We start from the raw sequence: 12,462 nt of genomic DNA on the forward strand, positions 1-12,462 counted from the left end.
GTACATGAAGCACCATATTCAAAGTATAACTGGTATATGCTCATTACAAATTTTTGCAGTGTGTATGCCATTTTTATTAGATATATACATTTCGATAGTTGTTCGCTGAATAATCTGCATGTTATATAGTGCCAAACTCCAAAAAATACGTTTGCCTCTGTGTATTGATCAGTGTGGTTTCACCAAGTATGCATCATTACCTCTGTGTGTATTGGTATTTTCCCTAGGTGTTTGAGTTGCAATAATATGGTTTTCCTCTTTCTTGAAATTATTTTCAGCCATTTTATGCCTCTATGCCTATATTTTTTCAGGTTGCTATAGGAGAAAGGCCAGGTATATCCTTTTGCAAAATTTGGTTAGCAGCTGGTGTAGCTGTATATTTGTGTCTCAGACTAAGCTCCTCAACTTAAATGAGTTGGTGGCAATGGAAGCAGCGTCCTTCGATGGATCTAGAGTACGATGGCAACCATGTATGCATTCTCCGTTAATACCATGCATTGCCATTCCTTATCTTTTTGGTACAAAATTTTCGTTATTGATCAGACCTTGTGATAATGTTGAATCTCTTTGTATGTTTCACTTTCTAATACACATGGGATTTTATCTTGCGGTGGTTCGTTAATTCAATCAGTTCACACCTGATCTATATACTTATCTTGCAGGAAACTCAAGAAAGTACCGATGCATGCCACTTTGGTAAAAGATATCTCACCTCGATCTCAACGGAATGCTCTTGTGCGTGTTTCGCTGATCTGGGAGAACAATGACCAAGAACATAATGTGTATGAATTGGGGTTCATTTCTGTTGACCACCTGGTACCTCCTGAATGCTCGGTTTCTTGATCCCCCATGGTGACCTACACATGAGATTCATGCAGTTAGGTTAGCCTTCTCATTCAACTATCTATAGATATTTCCTCAACCTTGAAATGATGAAATCTATAAAAACATATTTTGTCTGCGCATTCGGATTTTTGGTTCCACTGTTTTCATCTACATATGAAATGCCTACAATTATCTCGACTTGTTCATCTTCTTTTTACTAGCCTCCACTAGACAATCCTCTCATTCTTTTGCAATGCGGCGCAATTAGCTCGACACATTAAATGTAACACAGTCAGTGACTGCTCTAGGATATTAAACAATATTTTGAAATCCACATGATACCAACTTTCTACATGCAGAACTAGAGCTTTTATTTTCTACTCCATTTGGTACCGAGTGCATTTTAAAAAATTAAGTTTCCATCTGTAAGTTAAGCATATTCAGAATTTCTCAGATGTCATAAGAGATGCAGCTTTAACCCATACTGCCACGCATAGTCTACTAGAACACCCATTTGGTCTCCACCGGAGCTAATATATCAATGTGCATGACAAAGCTAATTCTGCATTCACAGACTGAGATGTTAGCACCGTAGCCCTGCTTAAGTTTTCTCATTTAAATTTCACAAAACTTTAGATAATAGTTCATAATTTATTACTACCATAGTACCATTATATTCATAAATCCCCGAGGGGACAGAAAGAAGTCAAATTTTCAGAGAATTTGGCACATAGTATAACAGACTCATTTCTAACTTATCACACTCCATCGGGAAAGGAGACACTAAAAAATATTTCCTTATGATAGGTACAACAGCCTAACTAGATGATATTTCGGGAAAGGAGACACTAAAAAGGATTTTTTTATGATAGATACAACAACCTAGCGAGATGATATTTCCTTTGAGAGACAAAAACCACATATGAGTTGATGACAATTGAGGTCCCCTTCTGTCATTGTTACAATGGGCATGTATTAACTTTGTATAACATAACCTAAGAAAGCAGCATACCATTTATTCCCTCCATAGCACGTTTCAGCCAGCAGCATAGACAGATTAACAAAATGTTGAAACTGACTAACTAGAAACAAAAGTGATACATCAATATACTGAGTAGCTAGAAACAAAAGCGTGCAGACATTGCTTCCACTGGTGTACAAGTGTTTTTTCTGATGTGTCGAGCAAGCCGGGTAAGTAACAAGAAGCCAATACTTATATTTCTTGTTTAATGGCTTTAACCCTCGTGTTCTTCTTAAGCATGAACACGCAATTATTTAGAAAGTTCGGAAGACGCCACCTGCTATACTATTATCAGTAACCTGGCATAAGTTTATATTCCAAATCAACAGGGTCCAACAAACCAATTGGACTTGATACACCACAAAATTAAGTAGCAAGTATTGCATGACAGCAGACACAAACAGAAAACCATGGTAAATTAGTAATCTACCTTCCCTGTGACTTCTTGTCCTCCCTGTAGTACACAACGGGCTGGCCCTCCGTCAGTTACCATAAGAAGCAGAAATATCAACAACGACATCCTTCAACACACAATGACTCGCCCCTCCTCTGATGGGTTTCCCTGCGTTGTGTTGCTCTAAATTATGCTTCCTTATTCGTTTCCGCATTGTTGGGTGTGTGCTCAATCTGTATGAATTTTGGCTTACTGATTTTTCCGATGTTCTTAATGACGAGGCAAACTTTGATATAGTAAGTCTGTCCGATGTGTTTTTGTGGTCTATGCGCTGATTCATATCCCGTGTTAATCATTCATAGCCGTATGCAGCCGAAAGCTCAGACAGACGGATCAGGCAAAAAAGAAGACTTGAATTAGAAATAGCCAGGGAATAGACTCTGTAAACTCTTGGTTCTACGCCAATATACTTATATGAACGTATTTTTATCTATGAAAAAGACTTTGCTTATCTATGTGTGTTTTGTTTTGTTTGGTGGTCTAATTGGGATTACATTTGCTTGGTGCCGTTATCTCTCAAGACTGTTGTGACATGATTTTTGTGTTCCTTGATGGTATCAACGAGATTTAGATGTTATAATATATCCCCTCATGATTTCCTGGTTATGTATAAACGTTTGTTACTTTATTTGTAATTTTGTGTAGTTCATTACGTTTTGTAAAACCTAAGAAAAGTCTTATCATTTTTTTCCATCTATACACGAGTTTCACGGGATCGTGCGCCATGGCGCACCATAAATTCTCACGGCTTAGCTTGGATTCGTAGGTTGTGTGCTCTCTTTGTTCCTATTTATTTATGGGTTATACAGCTGTGATGAACTTCAAGCAATGGAGGTTTTTTTGGTACTGCCTTGCTTTTGTGAATGCATTTTCATGTACTTTATTGCATCGAAGTAACAAATATAATTTCGTGTTGTTGATTTTGAAGGAGAAGGTGTTCACATGATCATTGATTGTCTGTTGTTTTAATTATATAATAGATTCAAATTCACACAAAGTCAATAGTAGTTTCTAATTTTGTTGTTCACGTTGCATACTTATGCCATGGATGACGCATGGAAATGCAAAATTAAATGAATGAATCCTTGATGTTTGAATTTATAGGAGCAGTGTTTGCTCATTATTGTTCCTTTGTATGCATATCAGCTTATATGGTTACTGGATTTGTGATTGTTCACCATTTAGTGTTTTCAGTACTTGGATGGTTAATGATTTTCTTACATCCGCTGCAGGGAAGAAGCAGACTAACAAAGGAAAAGTTCACAGGAACTTCATTATATCGAAGAATCCAATGGCTGTATTTCCGATCTGCGGACTTTTAGATTCTTCATTATTGGATTAAATTGTCAGTATGATTTTTCTGTGCTCTTTTACCTTTGTCCGATTATTTTGTGGAAAGACTTAAGATTTTCTTTACGACAACACGATGGTTCAGAGGCGTGTGGTTTGTTTTGACGCATTTTGAATACTACTCTTTGATCTATCTCATGTATCTGAACTCATTTTTGTGTTCTTCTTTTCTCTTATCAAGTTCTTATTCAGTAGCTCGCTTGCAATCCATGTGCTCATTGCCACTATTCTTTCTGTTTATATTTTGTCTCATGCCTTTTCTCCTTATCTATCTCGTTGTTTCGGACATTGTAATATGCACCATGGTTCATGACTGCACTTTATATACATGTTTTGAAAGACTAGCAGTATTGATATATCATGTGCATGTGTTAATTGATGATCCCCTTCTTCCTACAGTCATTTTGGAAGGATGACTATTACCATTCCTGCGGGGTGAACAACCCGAGTGACAATGTCGGTTTGGCTGTTGCGGCTGCTCCTCAAAGCAGAGACTTTCAGGGCAGGTTAGCTTTCTCCACCTCCGCAATGGACACATATTGGTAATGCGTGATACATCTGTAAATTAGGATATCAAATTGATGCTCCTACTATAATCATTTTCTTTGCCTTTGTGTTGTCACTTGGCCCTGTCAACTTCCAGAGTTTGAGCACGTCTAGGACTGGCTCTAGCCCTGCCTTGAATGACACTGGTTGAGGAGGTCGTCCAGTTTGTTTGTTTGATTTTTTTATGGCTTTGGATGTGATATTTTTCTTGTTCGACTAATATGAATATCGTCCATAGTTATGCATGCTTATTATTGTTTCCTCTTTCTACTCATTCTGATCCAGTCAAACTGTCTCTGGGGATGAAGTTCCATTTAATTTTGCTGCCGTCATGTCATCAGGTGAGCCTACGTGCTTATTCGCATTAAATTTGTGTATAGCAGATTTCATTTGTATCCAAGACCGAAACTTAAGTATATTATTCTACAATGAATCAGAAGTATGTCTCACCCATGTGAGGCTTATACTTCAGGGATATTCCTATACAATTACATTCAAGCCAGTACTAACTTTTGCTACTCTACAGCTCAAAAAAAAAAACTTCTACTACTCTAGGGCTTTATAAATATTGATGACAGTGATTCTTGTGCTCAGATTATCCAATGATTATGTTTTAAGTTGTGTGATGTGATTGTTGTCGATGCAAAGATCAAACAAAATGCTCATGCCGGCCAAAAATAAGGGGAGATTATCCTCCATGTCTGAGATGTAAAAGATGGGTCTGCATTGATCTGTTTGTATCATTATCCTAATTTAATATTGTCAAATTCAGTTATTTCACATTGTGGTGATCGTTTGAACATACTATTATTTTAATCAGCTGATGGGTCAGACTGTATAATGAAATATGGTAGGTTTTTCTTTGTCTTAAGAAATTATTTATGATTTTGATGTTGTTTCTTGGGCCATTTTGTGTTGTTTATCCTAAGACTGAAATGATTATTCTAGGTTACTGGTCTTCTTTTGTAGAGATTGATCTAATCTTAGAATCTGCCATTTTCAAGTTCGGGGCATTCTTAAGAGTAATTATGGGAAGTTGTAAAAAAAAGGTCGGGAAAGGAGTAGCCAAACTGACAAAAAGTGGAGGACTTACCACTTAACTTCTTGATTTTTCGTGGAAACACATGTTTATCTCTTTATGGCAATCAGATGGACTATGGGAGAAGGATCCTGATGGCATTGCTCCTGCGGATTTCATTAACTTGATTTTACCGAACAACATCAAAATTATTCCTTTAGTAGATGGCCCAGCTTATGTAGATGTTTCTTTTGTCCTTCTGTTGCTCTCGACATAGCCATGGAGTGTTTGGTACTATAATATATCATCTATTTTCCTGGTTGTATATAAATGTTCAGAACTTCATTTGTAATTTTGTGTGCTTTGTCGTAATATCATTCTATTGACTTTGTTTTTTGAAACCTCACAAACGAATATCATTTTCACGTAAATTTTAGCCGTGTTATATGATACGAGTTTCACGGGATCGTGCGCCAAGGCGCACATCTAAATCTAGTGTATATAAAGAGGACCCATTCAGGTTCACAACAGGTAACTCCTGGAACAGGGTTCACTGCAGTCTGGACGGATGAATCCCTAACATTTTTGGCATCCCGTACAAAACCATGGAGCCATCATCTTTTCTTGTTCTCTTCACCCAAGCTTCATCTGGTTTTGACTCAACTCCCATCGTGGATTCAGAGGCACTAATTTCTAAAGAAGAGACATCAGCAAGCATATATAAAGAGGTAGCATTCACAAACGAAATTAAATAATACATAGTTCTTGGATCAGATTAGTTGCGTAAGAAAAAATCAACATGAGAAATATACAAAAGAGCAAACAGAGAGGAAACAACAGTATAAAACTATGGGAATGAAAGCAGTGAATTGATAATCACATATGAATGAAATTGCATTACTATGCAACATGCGGAAAAAAATCAAACGGTGGAAGTAAAATGCATTATCATGAAGTCACACCAATCAAAACAATGTGTTCCTACCACCTGGGACAGGGCAATATAGTACAAAGAACACAATGTGACATGCACAAGAAATACAACAAATTATTTGATTACCCAGGAGGATGCGAAGTCATTATATTTCGGTAATTTTGCAAGCGCAAAGTCACCTCTATCAATAGATTTCGAAACACATCATTTAAAAGATTACAGAACAAATACATAGTATTGCACTTTTCCTGGATCTAAGCTACATAGTACATAACTACATACTGAGTCTTATACTCCCTTCGATTGATATTAGTTGTCGCTCATTTAGATTTTTAGAATAAAGTTATACTGAATCACTGACAACTATGGATCAGAGTGAGTAGTTTGGTTTTGGGCAATAAAAATATCGGAGTACTCGAAAAAGCTGAGCAGCTTCAGTCTACATTATTACCAGACCATGGAAACACAACTATCATTGTTTTTTTTCAAATGAGTACTGACCATCACACATGTATTTGTTCATGATGTGCATGTAAGTAACCATAGGAGCTTCACAAACCACTTGAAAAGCTTCGGCAAACCAATATGTTCCTCAGCAGAGCAGGCTAAAGATGCCAAAGCAAAAGCAAAGTAAGAACTGCACGTGCGATGATAAATAGGTAACATTGGCCCTAAAACAGTATGTGTTTTAGCTTCAGGGACTTTAGTTTTGAAAAAATGCCGAACGGACAGTCCATGGGCCTTCCAAAATTCCAACGGCTATTAGAGTACAACAGGAACCATCTGATCAAAACAGACACCAATATGCAAAGAAGAGTGAGGCTGCAAGATACTGGAAAAGGAACTAAGCACTCGCATCACGATCATTGCTTATGAAAGGAAAACTTGTGACAACAAATAATAGACGGAGAAATACAGATTTATATTTAATCAACGAGTGCAAATCTTAGGGCATTACCACACAACACAATAGTTTGCCTCTGGGCTGGTTCATTAGAAGCACCTAGACTACTGGAAGCAGCAGAAAGAGACACAGGGCTAGTTGACCGAGTAAGCGAGACGACAAGAACAATGGCAGACCATGCCAGGGGAAAGTCTTAATAGAAACAAGGTGTGGAAATGCTTGAATGAAAAAACAACACATCAAAGAAGGTAAATATGTGGTCGTATAAGCAAAGATAGAGAACTACCTGGTAGAGAAATAGGAGCAGCAATGACCCGCAACAGCCTGTAAAAAAGAGCTTGAAGCATATTCTATATCCTAAAAACATCTAGAGCCATAGCAATAAAAAATCCATGAACAGAACAAATTAAACCATATCATAGAATAAGAGAAGAGAAATGGAAAACAATAGAGTAACAGCAAGGCATGCGGAAGAGCGAAGGGAAAGCAAACATTGAACAAAACCAATAAACAAAAATTCTCATACCTACCGAAAACAATTTGAACCTAGCAGGTTATGTGCCTACCCATAAAAAACTATTTTTTGTTCTAACAAGTTGTGTGCAACTAACAACACAAAAGCTTAGATACACTGGGTTAATAATGAGATGCTCGTAAGCATCAGCTAGCTCACAGAACTTTGAACCAGAAAACGCCTAGCCATCTAACAATGTTGACATTGCTAATCAACTCTAACCTTTACAGCAGGAATAAAAGGGGATTCCCGGTACATATATAACATGTTATTAAGACAACCTATAAGAACATCGGGTCAAAGCATAAAAACATAGCAACAAAGATGAATAATGGGTATTGCAAAGAGCATGAAGAGAAGGTGATAAAATATTCAAAAAATATAGCAACAAAGCTTGCAGTAGTCAATTTGCAAATACAGTGATGGAAAATTACACCTAACTGAATCTTCACAACAAGCAATTTTAAAACTGAGAAATCGGATACTATTACAACAGATCTGTACAATAGCCACAGAAAAATCATTAGATTTCTCATTGGATTTAAAGCATAGAACTATAAAAAAATTAAATTAGGGAGATAAAGAAAGAGGTGGTAGCATGTACACCTTGCCATGGACGCCTAGTCCTCAGGCTCCAAAGCGCCAACCTCTGCTGAGGCTTGCTGCTCCATAGAGAGAGAGAGAGAGATCACAGACTCACCAACAAAGTGGGCTTGGAGGTGGTGGAGCACAGTAGTTTTGCTCCTCCTGCCTTCTCTCGTGCGGTGCAGTTCTCAGCTGTCCATGATCCTTATCCCACATAAATACATAGCTACATAGATACAAAATGTTTTTTAGAACGCGAAGAATATCAGACCAAAATCTCACAAAATAACTTTTTAGTTATCACCTTATCCAATAAGAGACGAAAAAATGGTTGTAACACATTTTCCCCCACAACAAGAAAATGACACCTGGCAGCTAAATACCGCTTTGTATAGTCAAGAATCTTCTTATCATCTGCAAGAAGGGATGATTAGCAGGGATGATTTGCAACGGTAATAAGCTAGTTGAGCTATGTATTGTGAGAAGATATGTGAAATGCACTAAAGCAAGAGAGTACAGAAAAATGACCTTCATCGCCTAAACTTCATACAGTAGAAATCCCTTCAATATCACTATCCAGGAAGTTTGAGCCACTCAAATAATTGCAATAATCCAATTAACAGCATGGGACACGCATTTACATGATACCTGCAACAAATTTCAAAGAATAATGAAGCTCGCAAATATAAACGGAAAATTTACTTGGATCAAACAATTAACAACTTCTCGATGGAACAATTACCAAGCACAAAAAACAGTCAAATAACCAATTCGGATTCCTGACATGTGAGAAAGAATGGAGAGTATGTAACCTGTAGATGCTACACTCCTGGGCTAACAGGCGGGGACATCAGCAACGGTGCCATGAACAGCTTGTTTCTCCAGTAAGCCCTCCACCAACCGTGTCATGAGGAAAGTGCACAAGAACGTCTAGTGGCAGGATCCTAATATAGACATAGTTATTTCAGTTCTTGTCCAATCCAAATAGGTGCATCGCACAAGCATGATCCATAATCTTGACCTATTGCAAGGAGCTAGACCAACAACTCGAGTTACTATCGGTGATTGAGGATAAACTTCAGAAAAAAAGAACTTACTGAATAAACAATAATGCAAAGATAATACTACATAGATTAATCTCCCCCCTACAGGTTTTTTGTCAAAAACCTTGTCTGCAGAGATAAAAGAAAACCTACACAAACAAATATGAAATTTCACACATGCAAAAGCAATAATAACAATCCAAGCCAGTGACCTGACATGATGAAAATATGCTTGTACATCTCAGTATACCCTTATTGGCCAAACCCTTCCTCACATATGTCGCAGGTAATAGGCTTTTGTCATTATCTTATACGGCAGTACTACAAATTCACATTGGTACATTCCTGGCTCCATTCAAATAGAAGATGTGCAGGGGAAGAAATAAATCCATTAAGCTGCACCGGGAGTAGGAGATTATTCATGGCCTGAACAAGAAGAAAATTACCTAGGGCTTGGGGATTTTGTCACTAACGCCATGGAGCAGAGGGGATCCCGCGGACACCCCATCTCCCAACGACCTCCACCTTTTCCACCCCAAGAGCTGCGAAGCAGCGACCACTTGCTGCTGCTACCGGCGCTGGGGACGATGTGAGGTTGCAGGGCGAGCGGCCTACTCTTCCTCTCCCCGTGATGGCGCGAGGGGATGTTGCGAGCGGCGGCCTTGGCTTCCTCCAGCGGCGGCATGGGCTTCCTGCCGACGTGGACGCCGTGGCGCACGCCTGCCGGTGGGCGGTGGCAATATCATTTTAAAGACTCTCAAAAAATATATCATTTTAAAGAAGCTCCAATAAGAGTAAAATAACAAGTGAAATGACCTGCCAGTATTGCACAGGTGTACTATCATAATATAAAAGGGAGTTCGTGATGGTGGTGGCGCGGCAGTGGTATGGTGCTAACTTCGCTCTCTCACACAAAAGAAAATACACAGACTCGTGGACCTTCTTATCCCCTATTTTTCTTGTGGAGTTCGTTTCTTTTCTTTATTTTCTCACCAAACCAACAAAATAAGTAGTTAGTCGTTCAACATGTAATATCACGTTGCTTTAATTCTTCAACAAGCCAAACAACCTCGTATGCAACTGTAAACAAACATTACCATCTTTAGAAAGCAAAAGCCAGAGTAAATTTGATATGCTTACAAAATATAAAGGCTGAAAGGGATAATCATTAATCTAAATAAATATTTTACTTGTTTTAAGCATGAATGTACTGGTGAAGTCCGTAGTAATGCAAGTGACACTAAGCCAGTAGTTACCGAAGACGAGAAGAACAATAGGAACCACTTGTACAAAAATAAGCATACCGATCCATCAGAAGTTGTGTAGTTTGGCACATCACCAGATTGGAACTCCATATCATCAGGAATCAGCTGCATACAAAAGCAGAAAACACACCCAGTGAGCCAGAATGTGAAAGGTAAACAAGAACTTGTAAGAGCTTGTACTGAATAATTGACCACATAGAGAATTCTGAAGTTTATCGATTTGCTCCACCAATTTGACAAAGCAGCTCCAATTAAAAGCACAGAAGCCACTCACATGATTTGACACGAAGATCTGAACAGGCCCAGCCTCTGCGAAGAACCCCATCTGCAGAACCAAGCAATCGAAGTTCAGTAAACCGGGCACTGCAGAGCACATCACGTGTTATAAAAGCGACAAGCAAATAACGAAGAACGAAACAAGAACACACGCAGGGGACACAAGATTTAACGTGGAAAACCCCTTCCAACAAAGAAGGGAAAAAACCACGGGCGCCAGCCAGCAAAACTTCACTATATCGGGAGGTGTTTACAAACGCCGTGAGTTATCTTATAATCTGATAAACCCTAGCCGGCGGCTTACAAGATGTATATATAGGCGGTGCCAACGATCCGTACCGTACGATTCAGATTACGCTTCGGCCCAAGCCTCCGGCGACGGGCCTCGCTCCGCTCGTCAGAAGTTAGCCTCCCTTTAGTATATGAATTTGGATCACAATACAGCAAACTCCACCTTGAGACAAATTCCATCTTGTAGCATGAACTTCAACAATCTCCTGAACGGACAAAGGAAAAACACTTGCTGGCGCCAACAGCCACTTGGGCTAAACAGTTATACCAACCAAGCTCGAGCAAAGCTCAAACTTGGAAACGAGAACTGGCTTTGTCATCATATCAGCAGGATTATCATGAGTACTTATCTTGCATACCTTCAGTTTACCTTTAGCAACAATGTCGCGAATATAATGGTACTTGATATCAATGTGCTTTGTCCTCTCATGGAACATTTGATCTTTAGTAAGGTATATTGCACTTTGACTTGTCGGAAAACAAGTTAATGCAAGAATCATCTCCACAAAGCTCAGCATACAAACCTTTCAACCAAACAGGACTCTTTGCCAGCTTCATTAATTGCTATATATTCTGCTTCGGTCGTAGATTGGGCAACAACAGATTGTAACGTTGCCTTCCAACTCACGAGCACATCCACCAACAGTGAACACATAACCTGTGAGGGATCTTCTCTTATCCAAATCGGCAGCAAAATCTGAATCCACATAGCCAACGAGTCCCTCACCGGTCTTGCCAAACTTCAAACAAGCTTTGGATGTGCCACGAAGGTACCCGAAAATCCATCGAACAGCTCTCCAATGTTCTTTACCGGGATCGGCAAGATATCGACTGACCAAACTCATAGCATAGGATAAATCGGGACGAGAACAAACCATGGCATACATCAAGGAACCAACAGCACTAGAATATGGAACTCGAGACATGTACTCAATATCTTCATCAGTACTAGGACATTGCAATGCTGACAATTTGAAGTGGGAAGCAATTGGTGTACTAACAGACTTTGCATCATGCATATTAAAACGATGAAGAACTTTACTGAATGTAATTTTGCTGACTAAGAAATAACACACTAGATTTTACTTGTCTCTTGTAATTTCCATACCTAGTATTTTCTTAGCAGCACCAAGATCCTTCATCTCAAACTCACTACTTAATTGTGCTTTCAAAATAGTGATCTCTTTCTTGCTCTTGGCAGCAATCAACATATCATCAACATATAACAACAAGTATATTGGTGATCCATTAACAAACTTGATATAAACACAACTATCATACTTAGATCTCTTAAACTCATGTGCAAGCATAAATGAATCAAACCTTTTGTACCACTTGTCTTGGAGAGCTAGTTTCGGACCATAAAGGGACCTCTTCAACTTGCAAACAAGATCCTCCTTACCGGGCACAACAAAACCTTCGGGTTGGTCCATGTA

The 12,462-nt window shown here is 38.7% G+C and overlaps 2 long non-coding RNA genes across 2 annotated transcripts; one reads left to right on the plus strand and one right to left on the minus strand.

The window, feature by feature from the left end:
- The first annotated feature begins 438 nt into the window (after positions 1-438).
- Positions 439-3,598, plus strand: LOC124683021. The gene is made up of 3 exons (XR_006996533.1): positions 439-470; positions 663-882; positions 3,533-3,598. It is a non-coding gene; the product is annotated as an uncharacterized LOC124683021 (long non-coding RNA).
- A 4,937-nt stretch (positions 3,599-8,535) lies between these two features.
- LOC124688845 lies at positions 8,536-10,786 on the minus strand. The gene is made up of 5 exons (XR_006998644.1): positions 10,734-10,786; positions 10,499-10,564; positions 8,964-9,095; positions 8,680-8,799; positions 8,536-8,565 (listed from the first exon to the last, which is right to left on the minus strand). It is a non-coding gene; the product is annotated as an uncharacterized LOC124688845 (long non-coding RNA).
- Between the last annotated feature and the right edge of the window lie 1,676 nt (positions 10,787-12,462).

The sequence above is a fragment of the Lolium rigidum genome, chromosome 1, assembly GCF_022539505.1.
Source record: "Lolium rigidum isolate FL_2022 chromosome 1, APGP_CSIRO_Lrig_0.1, whole genome shotgun sequence".
Lineage (NCBI taxonomy): Eukaryota > Viridiplantae > Streptophyta > Magnoliopsida > Poales > Poaceae > Lolium > Lolium rigidum.